Genomic DNA, 5,803 nt, shown 5'->3' with positions numbered 1-5,803 from the left:
ATAGGAAGTACCCAAGACGGCAATAAGACTATATAATTGTCACTACACCAAAATTAGGTTTATAGGGTGTCACCGATAAGTAATTGTCTTAATATACCACTTTATAAAACATAACTTATAAGGCCAAATAATAAACCGTCCTATTTAAAGGTGTTCTAATAAGTTCGTAAGACGCTTTGAGAGTCTTAACAAGTTTTTAAGTACACTTTTAATACAAAGTTTCACGTTAGCCATTTTATAGGACACTTTTGAGAAGGCGTCCTATGAACCCATCTTTTTATAGGATGCTTGTGTTTATATGACACTTATTCAAATAGTGTTTTATAAAATAGTTGATTATAAGTATGTCGTAACAAACTTCTTACGATGCTCAAAAGCGTTTTTACATAGGACACTTTATTTTTTAATCTATAAATTATGCCCTATAAAGTGGTCTATTAGGACGACTTCTTTTTGGTCCTATAAATTATGTCCTATAAAATGGTCTATTAGGACGCTTATAAATATAATTTTGTTGTAATGTGTTTGCTTAACCAATTATGTCCCAAGGTGAATGTTGTGGTCTATTAGGACGCTTATTTATTGGTGGCTTCCTATAAATCCAATATTTTCTATAAACCAACTTCCTCATTTTCTAGAAAAGTAAAAAGGTTGATTGGATCTAACTCAAACGATCGGGTTAAATAGTTCGTCCAAGCATCCAAATTCGACTCACATTAACTCCGAGCCACCACCATAGAACATCTAGTGACGTTATCACTCCCGACAGGCCTTTTGGGGCACTGTCTAGCTCACGGATATACTCGTATCAGTTTTGAAGCTATAAGATTGTCCCTCACCTTTCATGGTAGGAAAGGTCTTTAAGCATTCTCTCGTATAGCATCGGTACACACCAATCGAATTCATAGGTATAGGAAGAAGCCCTATCAACTAGAGATTTTTTCTTTCAACCATATTTCGATTGTCGAATTCATAGGTATAGGAAGAAGCCCTAGCAACATTCCACTACCAGATGGCGTACCGAGTTCAAAACCACTCTTTAAACATCAAGGTTCTATAACAAGAACATACCGGAGATGCCCTACTAATTGATGTGAACTCAATTAGAACACCAACATGAACGTATATTTCAAGATAGTTATCCACAAAAGAGTTAGTTAAAACTCCTCCCACAACAATAGGTAATCAACTATGAGCAAATCCACCAAGCTCCCATTCAGACAACCACAACTCCAGGTTTCATTTGACATGAAAAAGGACTTGTCGATGTTAAGTTCTCAACCAGAGAAAAAAGAGACATATTCCCCACCGTTGGCATGATTCAGTCGGTAGAATCACCAACACCATTACAACATGATTTATTGTTATTTCTATGATGTATGCAACTGTCAAAATTTTTTAGACGAAGCATACAAAGTTGATTATGATGAAAAGTTCAACAGAAAGGGTCACAAAAGAAGCTAAAGAAGAGATATGAAGTAGGAGATCCTGCTATAGGACTCTTAGGCGACTCCTCAAGCAAGTTTGACGATTATGTCTTATACAATGATTCACCCTCTGAGTCAATACCAACCCTCAAGCCCTGTCATACTCCATATCCTCATAATCCCTCCAACCACTCCCAAGGTGAATGTTGTGTCATAGCCCCAACAACCTCATCCGAATACCAGGATGAATTTTCACCAATATGTTCCTTCGAAAATATTTATCCAAAAATCAAGCATGAGTGGGAAATCAGGAATCCTATGACAATAAGTTCGACGGGAGTCCCCAACTCTGTCGGCCATGTTGAAGCCACTCTAAACTGGAAGAGTAAAAATGATGTTTCCTAAAACAAAGTTCTCAAAACTATCTTATCACAACAAACAAAGCTTACGAAGACATAAGAGGTTCGTACCACGAAAGTACATTCTCTTAAAAACATGATTATGAAAATCAAGTTCAATATACAAGGACTCCACAATGAACACATCCAGATAGTTTACAATAGCCCCCCTTCACAAACCTCCAATGCTCTCACTTAAAAGGAAACAAAAAAGAAGTCTCTAAAGATCCAGCTTAGGATCTTGAACGACAACATAAGCAAAAGAAGTTATCAATTTTGGTTGATGATTCATGGAGATTGCCCTCTACTCCCTTTGTCCCTAATTTCTCTTTTTTTTCGAATAATAAATCGAGTTTTTGAATAGATTTCACTGCTCGGGTTGTTTACAAAAGAGTGTTATTTACAAAAGGTGAGAACTATTGTTGGATTACATAAGAGAATATAATAAAAGAGCTCGAAAGCAAGCTTCACTGACAATCAGTTTGGTGGTTTAAACTATGGTGAATCAACTAGTTTTTAGAAGCTGTTGAATATGATTTGGTTGAAACAAACAATATGAAATCAAACTTGTTCTTGGAAATTATTGATGAATGTGATCTCTTTGAGAGAAGCTCATGGAAAAAGATTGTAGTTGATGTTGTATCTTGAATATAGCTGAACCAAAATGGACGGGTAAAATTGAAAACATCACAGGTCCAATTTCATATTATAAACCTATATGTTATCATATAGCCAATTTTATCAATATAAACAACTTTATTCATACAGGTCTTGATAGAAAACAAACTAAACAACCCCTACATAAACTAATACCAATCAAAGTGAACTTATATATTGAAATAAAGAACCCAATCACAATGAGTTAACAATATCTGGCCAAACATCCACCGGTTTACACTGCCTTGAGAAATAACCCAAGTTGTAATATTGCATCCTCCCTTGACACATGTTATTAAAATATCACCTTCCTTCACATGTTATTAACATAACGACTTTTCCGTTGTAATCCTTAAAAATGAAAAAATGTTAGAGTTGAATATAACTTTTTTGAAGATCTTATTACTAGAAAACTGGGTATCTTCGATGAATATGCTCGGAAAAAAATCGTCGAAAAGTGTCGACGGATTTTAGACTGATTATGAAAAAAATAAATTCTCTAACCTAATCAAATGGATTTTTGACATATTTTAGACAAAATATGAACAGTCGATAGTCCGTTGAAAATTTTAGACAGATTTCTGTCTAGAATACCCTTGTTTTGATTTTTAATTCTTTTATTTTTGAAACATTTTAAAAACTAGGTTAAAAATCCTCTTATAAATCATCATTATTTATCAAACTCACAAAAGAGATCCTACGTAATATAATTTGAAAAATAGGGCTCAACCATCGTTAATCGTAGATGCCAACACCCCCACAAAAAGAAAAAAAAAACAAATCATAAATAATTTGTCTTACACATTTACTTAGATTCTACGAACCTAAAAAATTATTATATTATTAAATTAAAAAAATTGAAAAATTGAAAAACAAGAACCTAACACATGCAACGGATGTAGAAGAGAAAATCTAAGACACCATCTTTTAACACCACATAAGACATAACCATTATTGTTTTTAGCTATTGTTGGATTGACTTGAAGGAGGTCCTAACCATTATTGTTTTTAGCTATTGTTGGATTGACTTGAAGGAGGTCCTAACCATTATTGTTTTTAGCTATTGTTGGCTTGACTTTTAGGAGGTCGTAGACCATAGATGGCCCATTCCCAATTTTTAAAAGCCATTGTGACCTAAGTTCCAAAAGTCTTTGGTGCATTGCCAGCTATTTGTTCGTATGATTGACAATTGCTTATGAAAATAAACTAAGTTTAAAGTTTGGAACACATTATTTATAGGATTTTTGAATAAAAAATTAACGTATAGATGGTAATAGAGTTGTATAAGGGATTGGTTTGGAATGGTCCCAAAAACACATTGTCAAACTCTAGGGTTTTTAAAAAAAAGCTAAAATTGGACCCAATCTGACAAGCTATTGATTATATCTGGACAGAACATCTAGCCTTATTCGAGAACAGTTCATTCAACATGGTAGAAAAAGTCCATTTGGATCCTTTTACAAATAGAAATAAGATGAAAGTAACAAACTTAGATAAATAAAACAATTTTGAAGTTGTTTATTTTTTTCCGAAACTTGCATCTTTGGTATTATTTAGGGATCAATAAAAATATTTTCTTAAGAGAAAAGGCTGGAAAAACCCAACGGACTTTATGATTTTGAATGATTAAGTCATGAAATAAATAAATCCCTGCATTTTTAAAAACTTGTTACAAACCTCATTTTGATCTAAAAAAGGGGATAATTAAGGTCCAAGTTGGTTATTTTGATTTTTTGTTATAAAATAAAATGAGTGTACGACCTTAAAGCTTGTTAACAAGTGAAGTTTGATATTTTATATATTTATTTATATAAAATAAAATAATAATAATAATAATAATAATAATAATAATAATAATAATAATAATATAATTTTCTATTTATTATATAAGTATATATATTTACATTTGTTGATCATCTCTCTCAGTGATTTGATGATAATCCTTTTTCACTTATACGAAGTATTTATGTTTCTGTCTTTTCAGTTCCAACGATCTTCACTGAGCCTGTTCAGTGATCGTTGAAGAACTTGTATTGTAATTCAATCGGCGACAGCGATACTTTAAGAAGACGACACTTACACCAAAGAAACCTTCACCCAATGTCGAAGACTAAAACTGAAGATTAGAAATTGGCGAGTACGTGATCTAATGCGGTACTCAATGATTACAAGTCTGTCAACATATATGTGAAGACTGCTCAAGCCTCAGCAAATGCTGAAGAAACCTTCAGGTTATTCTAGCATTCAGCGATCAAAAGAAGCATGCCAAGCACGATTGTTGTTGTCTTGTCCTTATACACACAAAGGACAAACTCATACCCTTTTTAAATGTTAGTACGGTACGGAGCCAACTAGTTGACTCTATTACCCACCAACTTTAGGTAAAGATGTCTGCTCATGAATAGGCTTTTTCTACTATTCACTGTAGCAAATGACAAGCCTTCCCCCTTAAAGCTTGACATGCACTCTAACCCTACCATATTACATTAAATGTGTATTTAATGAAATGAGTATAAATAGAAGTGTTTTTTTCTCAATGCAGAGTGCGCGCGCAACACACTATCTTAACCTAATTCTTACTTTGAGCATTCTTGAGCTTAAGTAAAAGAACTTACTTTTTTCTATAGCAAATCTTTTCTTATTTGCTAAGATTTAGTGTGTAACTAAAGATTGTTTAGATAGGTTTTTCTTATCTTATCTTTCCGCAAACAGACTTGTAAAATTTGTATTGATCTTCTCTCATCAATATACATTTTAAATTTGAAAAGACAGAGTTTGTATTCATCATCCCCCCCCCCCCTTCTACAAATTGTTATACATTTCTTGTAGACCCTTATGGGACCAATTGTAACGCCCCAACCCACACATTGCATGTAACACATATTTCATACCAAAGAAATATATATTCATATACATCTGGGTCCCTTAGTACAAGAATCTACCATCATGACCAAATACAAGGTCCAAAAATTCAAAATGCATATCTTGTACTAAACAACAAACTAATCATCAAAAGAAATTATGCAGCCGAATGCATATAAGAAAAGCATTAAATCTTTTTCTTTCTTTTACCTTCTACAAATCCTGCAATACACATTTTTAAATCACGAAAACGAGGGTTAGACTGAAGAGTCTAGTGAGTTACCCTAATCATGTAATTGCAGGGTGAAGGATCACCAAAACCTTTATAAAACAACTATTCACATATATCACAAATATATGAATACACAAGAAGGTAATATCAAATCTTTTTCCACTTTTAAGCTAACCATGTAGCTATACAAACTCCATACCTTTGAACCAATCGGGTTCCATTTAATA

The sequence above is a fragment of the Cynara cardunculus genome (assembly GCF_001531365.2).
Source record: "Cynara cardunculus var. scolymus isolate 2C chromosome LG 1, CcrdV1, whole genome shotgun sequence".
Taxonomy (NCBI): domain Eukaryota; kingdom Viridiplantae; phylum Streptophyta; class Magnoliopsida; order Asterales; family Asteraceae; genus Cynara; species Cynara cardunculus.
This window is presented reverse-complemented; position numbering follows the sequence as displayed.